We start from the raw sequence: 13,090 nt of genomic DNA on the forward strand, positions 1-13,090 counted from the left end.
CTCAAATATCTCATTGTTCACACTCTGATGCATCAAGAACATGGCTTTCCCATCTTTCTTCTTTACATCCTTGTTTGTTGTTTGTTGCACATCTGTAGCATTCACTGCTAGTGCTGGTACACTATCATTCACTACTTCAAGAACATCCTGAAACCTGAAGATAACCTTCATCTTTATGATATATTGATCGTAATACTTGCCTTCAAACACCGGTAAATGCGCTGGGATATTATTGCTATGAGTTACCATCCTTCACGAATTCTCTAACAACAAAGAACGAACTGGGCTCAAGATACCAATTTGATAGAACAATGGTGAATTTCCTATATAACCAAGTGGATTACCTATAGAACCAGGTGGATAACCTATAGAACTAGGTTGGAAAACTGGGCAACAAACTGTGCAAAACTGATAAAACAGAAACTGGGTTTATGAGATTTTTTGAGAGAGAGAAAAGCAATGGTATAAAACTGAAAAAATATTATTGAATGATGAATGTTATTGATATAAAAAAATCTTGATATTTACAAGCAATGAGAAGCTTATATACAAATAATTTTTGTAACAAACTTCTCTAACAAACTAAAACAAACTTTCTAACTTGGTTAACAAGCTAACCAAAGTTAGTTACCTTAAACTCTAGGATTTATTCTAACTAACTGAATTCCTCAATCTAATATTAAACAAAAAACCAACTCCATTAACATCAAAACAATATTGACCCATAATCTCTTTCAATGGAGAGCTTCTTCTTTTTGCCTTAAACTCATTAAAAAAATTAACCCTAACTTCTTTCTTAAGATCCTTATACACGGGTCACGACTTTTTATACACTGCTTGAATTGCCTCCCTTGTATATCTTGCAGAGATTTTTGATGGCTCCAACCCAAACATTTAAATTGATAATTAAAATGTATGATAAGAAAGGAAATAAGTATGAAATCAAAGTAAATAGTAAATTAATTTGTTATTACTTACGAGTCACTCTTAATTTCGAGTACACAACGCTATTCACCGTTAATTTGGATTACATACTCTGATAGATTTACGGCTTAATTGCACTTTTAGCCCCCTAACTTTCCCAAAGTTGCGATTTTGGTCCCCTAAAAAAAAACTACAAAACCACCCCCTAAGTTTTGCAACTGTGGCAGTTTTGGCTCCCAAGGCCAATTTTGACTCGGTCTACGCTAATGTGGCACCCTAAGTGAGGTGTCACGTGTCATTTTTTTTTTTTGCCTTAGGCCAAAACTGCTACAGTTGCAAAACTTAAGGGACGATTTTGCAGTTTTTTTCTTAGAGGGCCAAAATCGCAACTTTAAAAAAGTTAGAGGTTAAAACTACAATTAAGCCTAGATTTACTGCGTATAACACAGCGCCCGCAAGACCTTATTCTTGTTAGCCAATAATTGACTACCCATGAGACTTATGCTTACTCTGTCTTAATTTGTTTTATCACTGGTGGTGATTTATTGTTCCAAATTTAATATGAAGAATCTGTTAATGTATGAATCCAGTTAAAGAATTTTAGTAGAAAAACAAAGAAACGGAGACTCGGTCACTATTATAAGCAAATTTTGACTTTCGAGATTCATTTAATAAATGATGTATATGGTCTATATTGTAGACTACATACATCTTTTATTAATTGAATCTAAAAAGTAGAAATTTGCTTATAAATGAGACCGGAGGGAGCATGTAATTATTGTTTTTTTTAAGGACATTATTGTTAAAAAAAAATTACAGAAATTGAATTTCAAGAAATTTTACAAGGTCGTGATGAAAAGTTTAAAAGTAACACAGACATCATAGTCTTTTGAACATTGACTCTCCTTGTGATTAAAGAACAAGAAGACAGCATAGTCTTGAATCAAAGTTATAATCAGAGCACGCAATCGTAAAACTGTTGAAACAGTCACAAATAACCATGACACATGAAAATATGAGAAGGAAAAACTGAATTCATTGCAATAATAAAGTACAAGTGTTTCTTTTACATAGAAAGTAGAAAACACTTTTTAAACCGAAAAAGAAAATTTGGAGAGTACATTTTTGATTTTATTGTTTCTTTGGGTAATTTTTGCAGTTAGCAAGGCATACTCCTTTTCTTTAAATTTTTCCTGATAATCACTCCATTCAGGTTCCAACATTTGAATTTTCTTGATGCGTTTCTCTTGCTCCTGTAATACAACACCGTTTAAAGATCAAATCAAAAGATTAGTAAATATCTCTCGTAAAGTTAATAACAAAATAAGTTATATTACTTATTTAAGACCATAGATATAAGGTAGGAATGAACGAACCGTACCGATGTCACTGGGTCTGGTTGGTTCCATGAACTCAAAATTCTGGAGACGCTTGGAGCAAATATCAAGTAGTAGTGTAGCTTGGAAGCTTGGAAGCTTGGAAGGGAGAAACTTGGAGCAATGTTTGGTTCAAGTAAAGTAGCTAATTTATAGCTTCATGTAATTGTTTCAAGTTTAATTAATTTATCTGTCAAAAAAAGTTTAATTAATACTAGTACTTATTATTACACTACCAAACTTTATATAGGCTAGTTTAGATGTGGGGTCTGTATAGGATAGACCCAAGAAAAGACCGATCATCATGCCTTTTTTTCTTTGAGGGGATTGATCATCATAGCTATAGTGGTAGGGATGTGGAGTAGATTATGGGTGCATTTGTTTTAGGGGAATTAGTCACTTTAGTCCCTGAATGGGGAACGATTCGTCAATTTAGTCCCTGAATGCAGATAATATGCAAAACAGTCCCTGCATGGTCAATTTCAGGGACTAAAGTGACTAACGAAGTCTACATTCAGGGACTAAATTGACTAACGGAGTCTGCATTCAGGGACTAAATTGACTAACAAAGTCTACATTCAGGGACTATTTTGCAATTTATCTGCATTCAGGGACTAAATTGACGAATCGTTCCCCATTCAGGGACTAAAGTGACTAATTCCCCATTTGTTTTAACTTGAAAAATAAAATAGAATTTGCGTCGAAAGAATTTAGAGATTAATTTTTAGAGATTTTAAAAAAAAAATCTGAAGTTATTTTTGTTTGTCTACTACTCATAAAAATCAATTTTTAAATAAAAAGAGTTTTAACATGTACATGTGTTACTTCCTTATTTTTGAAAAAAAAGTTTTGAGAAAAACTAATCCTAATAGCTTTTTGGACCCGTTTGTTTCAGATTTTTTCCAAAAAAAATCTATTTTGTCCCTTAAAAAAATCACTTTTCTCATTTTTAAGTGTTTGTTTAGGATTTTTAGAAAAATAATTTTATCAAAAAAATCTATTTTGACCCTAAAATAAAAAGCTATTAGGATTAGTTTTTCTAAAAATCTATTTTTTTCAACAACAAGGAGATAACACATGTGCATGTTACAACTCTTTTTTTAAAAAAAAATGGATTTTATGGATAGTAGGCAAACACAAATAACTTCAAATTTTTTTAAAAATATATAAAAAAATATCTCTAGATTCTTTTGACACAAAATTTATTTTTTTAAAGCTGAAACAAACACACCCTTTATTTTATGATCAAAATAGATGTTTTTTTAATAAAACGATTTTAAAAAATCCTAAACAAACATTTAAAAATGAAATAAGTGATTTTTTTAAGGGGAAAAATAGATTTTTTTTGAAAAAAAAATCTGAAACAAATGGACCCTATAATGGTACGGTTATGGTGTTACTGAATACAATTATGAGTTCGTTCTTTTTATATCACTGGATTTCTATATAAAATTATTTTATTATTTAATGAATCTATATAAAAAAATATTGCTGAATGAATTAGTCTATATAAAAATAAAAAAGTCTTAAACATCCAGGAGACCCACAGTTAAAAAAAAAAAAATCAGTATTGCTTACCGGGTGATATAATGCAATTAATGATAAAAAGTAGCAATGCAATAATATTTTTTTTTTTGAAGAATAATGCAATAATAACTATTACTCTGATCTGAACATTTTATCTGTTACCAATAATGCAAGATTTAAACACAGGAGCAATAATAAAAATAGGTTTTTTTTAGATTATCTTTGAAAAATGGTGCTTAATTTACCCACCAACCAATGTAATAAGCAATTTATTGGTGGAGTCAAGATAGTTCATAGATACCATTTAAAATGGTGAATGCTCATTGGTTGAGGTAAATTATCCACCATTTTTCCATTGGTACTCTAATTGTCACTAAAAAATAATAAAAAACTAATCACTTTGTTTTAAAATGAGTGTCCTATCACTATAGACAAAAAAAATAAGTGGTGGGTCCTATCACTAAGTGGATCCCATCATCATTAATTTTTTTTTGTCTATCTTTCTCCAAATTGCAACAAATGGAAAAAATTATAAATGGAGAGGATCTTAACCCGTCACAAACATATTAAGAAATGCAATAATGTTGTTTATAGACATGACATTTTTACTAAAATAGTCTTGTTAACTTTTGGTGTATTTCCCATCCTTAAAAATTAAAGTAAAATGTGGTACTTTGAAAGTAATGTGCATAGTAATAATTAAGGAGGACTATTGTGAAAAACTAATTAATAGTATATTGAAAACTGAAGGTGACATTCATTTTAAAACAATTTTTTTAGTTAAAACAACATTCATTTTAAAACGGATCGAGTAAATGACAAGAGTTTTCAATAGCTCAGGTACCAAAAAATTATTACTTTGATCTGAATATTTTACGTCTATAATCACTGTTGCTTGTACAAATTCGGGTGTAGAGACCTTGGTGATTGGTGTAGAGGCTGGAGGCTGTACAGGCTAGCTTAGATGATTTTGTTCAAAGATTTTCTAAGGAGTGAATAGCCAAATACCCCCCGAAATTGCAAGGCGCGTCAATTACCCCCTGTAGTTAACGAAATATCAATTACCCCCCGAAATTGATAAACGTTAGTCAATTACCCCCCTCCGTTAATTTCCTCCATCCAACATGCTGATGTGGCAGTTAACTGCCCACGTGGCACTGCCACATGGTCAGAAAAGGCATGCCACGTCAGAGGGGGGTAATTGACTATATTTTCTAATTTTTTTTTTGAAATTTTTTTTTGAACAAAAATATGATTTTTTTTCCTTTTGAACAAAAATATGATTTTTCCTTGCAAATTTATGATAATTGATCACTACTATGAATCTTATTCTTTCTATATGCTAATTTATATGACTAATATATGCCACTGTCATTATTATCACTACTATATAATGTGCTTATACAGAGATAATTCTGTCATATAGTTCTGTCATATAGATGTTCTATGCTTATACTGTTCTATGCTTATACTGTCATTATAGATAGCATACTTAAATGATGATTTCACAGAGATAATTCTGTCATATAGTAGCATACCTTAGTCATAGATTATGAACTTAGACACTCATGCACCTAGACACTGCAGGCACCCAGACACTGCAGGCCCATAGCAGAAACACGCCACCAGCCACAAACAGAACTAGCATAACAGGTTCTGTCAAAACATAAGCCCAAATAATTCAAATACAGGGGGGTTTTTGACCATTATTGATAAACTACAGGGGGGTTTTTGACACGAACTTGTTGGAACAATAACAACACAAACAACTTAGAACAATAGCAGCACAAACAGCTTGGCATAATTGCCTCTTACATTTGTTTCCAATACACATAAGAAAATACTTAGAACAACAATACATATTTCATATAACTATTGTGAACCAAGAATTTTAATCAAAACTACCAACATACACAACAATACTATCATGTACTTCAATAAAAATCAACATGCAAAGCTTCCATTATCATTTTCATCATTATTAAGCCCTAAAGCAAGCTTCAATTCCCCCTCTTCTGTCCAAATCGAAACACACCATCAACTTCACCATTTCTGAAATTGTGTTCAAATTAAGCTCAGAAGTGAATGCATGTTTAGTGTGATGTTGATGATGACTTAAATTGGTGTTTAGAAGCAATTGTGGGAGAAAGGAGAAGGAGTTGAAGCTTTAAGAGATTTCAGAATAATCTTTGTGAGTTCCTAGTAGTTTAGATCCTTCCTTAGGGTGGGTTATGTTAGATTGTTACCTGAAATCTTTGATTTGTTGAACAAAATCAAATCATTGTTTTCAATTTCAAAACCTGCCACACAATCAAATACCCCCCTGTAGCCAAAAACCCCCCCGAAAATGCAGTTTCAATTTAAAAAAAAAAATCAGATTTTTTTCAAAAAAAAAATCAAATATAGTCAATTACCCCCCTATGACGTGGCATGACTTTTCTGACCATGTGGCAGTGCCACGTGGCAGTTAACGGCCACATCAGCATGTTGGATGGAGGAAATTAACGGAGGGGGGTAATTGACAGACGCTAGACAATTTCGGGGGGGGGGGGGGTAATTGATGTTTCGTTAACTACAGGGGGGGTATTTGATTCACCTTGCAATTTCGGGGGGGTCTTTGGCTAATTACTCATTTTCTAAGCAAGAGGCCTATCAGAAAGGTTTAATTTAAAAACTATTCTTTATGAGAAAAATCACACTTTAAATTCCAATGCATTGAATAAATATATCTTTATAAAAACTTATAATTTAAACTTTTTAATAAGTGTTTTTTAACGTTCATTAGCATTTTTCAATATTAAAAATGGTCATGTTAATTAGCAGTATATCTGATACACTAGTTAAAGAAACAAAAATAGAAACATTTATATTGAAAACATATTTTTTTTTACATTCTTAAAACTTTAGTAACACAAGTTTCAAGATATTCATACTATATTTTTTCTTAGACTCCAAATAACTTACTCCCTCCGTCTCAAATTATAAACAAAAAAAACACATTTTCATTGTCCCAAATTATAAGCAAAAAAGACTAATTTTTATCATATTTAATTATGTTTTTTTTCAAAAAATCATCTTTTCCGAAGCAAAATTAATTGTAAAGTGCATTCAATTTGCTATCTCTTTCATTTTCTCAATAACGAATAACCAATAAAAATTATTTTTATATCTTCGTATAAAACTTATTTCAAGGAAAACACAAGAAACTATGTTGCAAACTACTATGTTTTAGTTTTCTTAATAAGTTTGATTTTTTTTGTTTATAATATGGGACTGAGGGAGTACATTTTTAAGATCTGAAATTCTTAAATTGTTTCGATTAAATAATTTAAATGACCTAATTTATACGGAAAAAGCTTAAAGGATTAACTATTACAATTAATTAAGTTAAAAGACCAAAATGGAACAAAAAATTTAAAAGACCAATGTGCTACGATTAAATAAGTTAAAGAACCTCCGGTTTAATTTAAACAAAGATTTTTTTAAAAATATTAAATAATTTATTATCAATTTTTTTATTATTAAAAATAAATCTTTATATGTGTATTTGCCCAACATTATTTATTTATGCTTGTGTCGATGAAAGGATTTCTCTTGTCAAATTGTGTGCCTTGGTTCATTGTTGATGGGAATAAAAATTGAAGTTAGCAAGCCAATAAAGTTTATTATTAACAACAAATCAACAATAAAACTAGCCAAAAATCCAGTCTCATATAAAAGAAGCAAACACATTGAGACAATTAGATTCAATTTTCTTTGAAAAACAAGTTAATAGTGTGGCAAACTAGAAGTGGTTATTGTCAAACAGAATTGTTAGTTACTTGACTATGATTAGAATGTTGACTATGATTTTGTTACATTGATCATACATGTTCATCTACTTCATTCTATAACCAAAAAAAATTCTTTCTTCGTTCTTGAGTAATTGTTCCACATCTAATTATTTTTTCGAATTGAACTAACAATAACTATCGTACACATTACTCCCTCCGTCCCAATTTATTTGACCCCTTGGCTCATTTCACACAGATTAAGAAAAATGTATAAATAAAGGGGAAAGTGGAATATATTGTATTGGGAATGATAAAAGTAGTATTATTTAGTGTTATATTGTATTGGGAATGATAAAAGTTGTATTGAAAATTGAAATGAGTCAGTTATTTTGGGACACTTTTTTTTAGAAAATGGGTCAGTTATTCCGGGACGGAGGGAGTATCAATTTAAGAAAATCCTCGTACCAACACACACATTTCTCTAAAGTGTGAAATGACAAGAGCTCTCAGAGCAGGAATATCGGGGTAGATTTTCTACGGGAAGCACTTGGGTGACATAATGTCACCGTGACATTAAATCTGAGCCACACAACACACATTGTCACACAACATCTGGGCCACACAACACATACAACACATCTGGGCCACACAACACAACACCTTTGTGTGGCCCAGATTTAATGTCACGGTGACATTATGTCACCCAAGTATTTTCCGATTTTCTACCACTCCTTCACCAAAACCAAGGACACATGTCAGAGTGTCTTTAATATTTTGGCCAGTTCCAATTCTTACCACCGTTCCTCTCCATTGGGAAAAGATTTTTGCTCTCCACCCAGCAACTTTTACTCGCATCCTGTAGCCATGTCGAAAATGTCCATGCGCTAGTTAACTTGCGCAAGTGTAAGTTTGTGCGCAAGTTAACTTATGCAACGCAAGTTAAGTGGTGCAAGGATACTTTTTCAAATTATTTTTATTAACTTATTCGAAATTATTTTGTTTATTTTAACTTTATTCAAATTATGTTATTTTCTTAACTTTATTCAAAATTATTTTATTAACTTTATTTTGAAATTATTTTGTTTACATTAATCTAAATTATTTTCTTAATTTTATTCTAAATTATTGATTCAATATTATTCTTTATATTAATACAAATATAAATAAAGGTAAATACAATACAAATATAAATAAAGGTAAATACAACAAATATAAAACAAAGGAACAAAATTGAGGCATAAATAATCTCTCATTTTATTAATAATTCATAAATTACATTACAATAATTCATATGATAAAAAGTAATCTACTTATTCACTAAATCTACTTATTTTATCCTTCTTGGGGTAAAAAGTGAACAATCTTCGTGGGGTAAAATAGTGAGCAGCCTTCTTGGGGAAAATACATCATCAACCCTTGGGCTAAATTTAAAGCTGTTTTTTTTACCACACGAAGTTCTTTTTACCCACGGTAAAAAGTTTCTGCGGTTAAAAAAACAGGTTTAAAATTATCCCAAGGGTCGATCATTTCCCCAAGTCGGCTACTCACTATTTTAGCCCGACGAAAATTGATCACCTTTTACCCCAAAGAGAATATTGAAAAGAAAAAGAAGAAAGAAGAGAAATAGAGGGAGAGAGTGATGAGGGGGAGAAAGTGAGATGGTGTGAGGAATTAGGGAAATATGTAGATGTATTTATAGGTAGAAATGGTAGTATATGTGGTAAATACCATTAATGTGGTCAAAAAACGTGTAAAATTTGGTAGAAAACGTGTGGATTGAATGTTGAAACATTGACCACAGACCAAAAAAACGTTTGTTCTTCAGTTCTGACCACCGGCCAACGTGCGTGACTTAACTCACGCATGGCTTACAACGTGCGTGACTTAAGTCACGCATTGCTTACAACGCGCGTTAGTTAAGTCACGCTGCGTGACTTAACTAACACAAGGGTATATTTGGAAGCAGTGCAGGGTGCGAGTAAAAGTTGTTGGGTGGAGATCAAAATTCTTGGGAAAATACTTGGGTGACATAATGTCACCGTGACATTAAATCTGGACCACACAAAGGTGTTGTGTTGTGTGGCCCAGATGTGTTGTATGTGTTGTGTGGCCCAGATTTAATGTCACGGTGACATTATGTCACCCAAGTGCTTCCCCTCTCCATTGCTACATACCTTCTGCTTTTTGTGCATTAAAAAATAAATAAAAAATACTCCCTCCGTCCCGTAATAAATGATCCATTTAAAAATTTGCAATTTTGACCTAACTTACTTTGACCATATTTTTCTACTAATATACAAAGATAAATAATATCATATAAGATGTCGTTAGATTTGTCTCGATGAGTATTTTCAAAATATCAAATTTTCATAATTTTTTCTAACATATTATTCAAGATATTTAAGCTCAAAATTATGCATAGGTATGCGTAATAGGGTCAACTGTGACATGTATTATGAGACGGAGGGAGTAGTATTTACAAAGCAACAAAAGACTCTGTTGACATATTGTAGGTTTAGTGAGACCCATTTTAAAGTTTTAGTGGAGTAGATGGATATTTAAAAAATGTAGTTAAATGATTTAAATAATTGAAAAATGTGAAGTAATATAATATATTATGAAAGACCCATTTATACCACTCATATGGATAATATGGATTTGGATGCTCTCAATGGCTCTATTACGAAAAATAATTATTACTCTAATCTAAACATTTTATGTCTATAATCACTGTTGCTTGCACAAATTCGGGTCTACAGAGACGTGTTGGTGATTGATGTAGAGGATAGAGGCTGTACAGGCTAGCTTAGATGAGTTTGTTCAAAGATTTTCTAAGCAAGAGGCTTGTGGGAAGGGTAAAATTTAAAAACTATTCTTTATAAAAAAATCACACTTTAAATTCCAATGCATTGAATGAATATATTTTTTTTTCTTCTAAAAATGTATAATTTAAAGTTTTTAATAAGTGTTTTTGGCCATTCCTTAGCATTTTTTTAATATTAAAAATGGTCATGTTAATTAGTAGTATTTCTGGAGACACTAGTTAAAGAAACAAAAATAGAAACATTTATATTGAAAACATCTTTTTTTATTGCATTCTTAAAACTTTAACTACACAAGCTTCAAAATATTCATATTATATTCATACTATCTCGGAAGCAATAGTTAATATTTTTCTATTAAAATTTTTAATGGCTTTGATGAAAGATTGGAAATTTTTTTTTGTACCCTACTTTATTGCCAAAAATCCAAAACTACCCTACTTTTTCGAAAAATTGCAAAAATACCCTACTTTTTTTGACTTTCTGGTACCACTCCACTTGGAGTTGCGGGGTACCCTAAAAAGTGACAAAATTTTTGTCCTTATTATACCCCTCAATCTCCACTTGCGGGGTACTTCCTATTTTTTTTTTTCGAAATTTTATGGTACAACGCAATCTCCACTTGCGTTCTAGTTTTGGCATTTTTTTTAAAATTTTTAAATACCCCTCTACTCCAAGTAAAGTGGTATAATAGGACAATTTTTTTTTTTAATATCCTTTCTTATTATAACCTTTCTTATAACCTTTCTTATTAATGTTATTATATGGTAAATTAGTTACTAATTTTTTAATATCATTTCTTAGATGGACAGGAGTAGGTTCAAGATACTACGAGAATCCAAGCCACGACACTATAACTTATAGAAGACAGTTTGATGACATACTTGAACATCATGTAATATACCCTTGATTTTTAAATTATTTGTTTATATATATATATCAAAATTGTTAAAACGTACACTAAATATTCTCTTTTGTTTGTGCCAGTTTAAATGGAGACCATACAAGAAAGTTCCACACAATGTGCCTGATGACTATTGGGATTGGACTGCAACAACTTACCTTATATGTTTTGACAAGTTAGAATGGCATCCAACCGATAGGGTCATGCTCCAATTTGGTCTGCCACAAGAAATACCGGGGGCCCCAAAAGACATGCGGGAATTCCATGTGTTGGACAAACGGTACAAGACGTGGTACGAATCCAATGGTTTTCGCTTTCCACAAGAGAGCCAACATTGGGACAATCGACGTCGTTATACTCTACCTCGCATGCGGCCAAGATCACTCACCCATACTCATGCGTATATTGAGTGGTTGACAACCACATGCAACCCACGACTACGGATTTCAATTGACACAAAACCATCTAGTTCAGATCCAGACGAAGAAGAACAGCCGGAGCATCAACCTGAAATTCACAATGACCAACCACCAATTCATGATGATTTTTGGGATCATGAAATTTTTTCGCAACTACAAGATCATCAATCCCAACCACATCCAACACAAAACAGTCATGGTTCTATAATGTATGAATTTCTCGACACCCCCCAACAAAATATCATCCAACCACCACCATATACCACTCCGAGAAATGCATATGACCCTTATTATCAGTCAACTTATCAACAAAATTCAATGCCAAACTTTGGTTACAATGACCCAAACCAAGCTAGCACGTCCAACAACAACTACTTCTCCTATAATGACCCAAACCAAGCCGGACCGTCCAACACCAATTACCCCCCCTACAACATCCCACAATACCCAATGTACACCAACAACCCACCAACACCAACACCAACAAACCTACTATCTCACTTCTCTCCGGCTTCATTTAACTCCAATGAACAATTTCTGGATTTGGGATGACCAACAAGGGAACACGATGTGTCGTTGTCGTTGGGTTATGGTAGTCAGGTACAATCAACTGCAGATAACAATGACGAAGACCAACACGACCCTCAAGTAAATCGTGGAAGACATCGTCGAAGACGAGGGTGTGGGACCGCAGGGCATTTATAATAATTGTAGATTTTATGGTATTTTAAGTGTTATATAATTTTAATTAGTTTTTTTAAATTAAGTTTTTATTATTATTTTTTATGCATGCACCACAACATCACGTGATGAAGTTTTTGCAAAATTTTTTTGTCCTATTATACCACTCTACTTGGAGTAGAGGGGTATTTAAAAATTTTAAAAAAAATGCCAAAACTAGAACGCAAGTGGAGATTGCGTTGTACCATAAAATTTCGAAAAAAAAATAGGAAGTACCCCGCAAGTGGAGATTGAGGGGTATAATAAGGACAAAAATTTTGTCACTTTTTAGGGTACCCCGCAACTCCAAGTGGAGTGGTACCAGAAAGTCAGAAAAAGTAGGGTATTTTTGCAATTTTTCGAAAAAATAGGGTAGTTTTGGATTTTTGGCAATAAAGTAGGGTAAAAAAAAAAAATCGAAAGATTGGTTTGTTCTTTAACAAGTATGTTGTTTTTAGGAGAAACCAAAAGCAAGTTTGTGGTTATAGGTATTTTTAAAAATTAAAGTTGTCCAACATTAAAGAAAACTCATTAATAAAACATGAATATTAGGCCAAATAAATGTTTGAATTTTTTAATTATAGATTTTTATAATTAAATTGTTGATATTAGTTATATGCCACCA

At 32.0% G+C, this 13,090-nt stretch overlaps 1 long non-coding RNA gene and 1 pseudogene across 1 annotated transcript; one reads left to right on the forward strand and one right to left on the reverse strand.

Moving 5' to 3' along the window:
* Positions 1-1,938: 1,938 nt before the first annotated feature.
* On the reverse strand, positions 1,939-2,403 carry LOC146896563 (uncharacterized). The gene is made up of 2 exons (XR_015023419.1): positions 2,301-2,403; positions 1,939-2,177 (listed from the first exon to the last, which is right to left on the reverse strand). It is a non-coding gene; the product is annotated as an uncharacterized LOC146896563 (long non-coding RNA).
* Positions 2,404-11,253: 8,850 nt separating this feature from the next.
* LOC146896564 (uncharacterized) lies at positions 11,254-12,469 on the forward strand (annotated as a pseudogene).
* The last annotated feature ends 621 nt before the right edge of the window (positions 12,470-13,090 follow it).

Source organism: Medicago sativa, chromosome 8 (genome assembly GCF_051527215.1).
Source record: "Medicago sativa cultivar Bolivia chromosome 8, Bolivia_mono, whole genome shotgun sequence".
NCBI classification, from domain to species: Eukaryota; Viridiplantae; Streptophyta; class Magnoliopsida; order Fabales; family Fabaceae; genus Medicago; species Medicago sativa.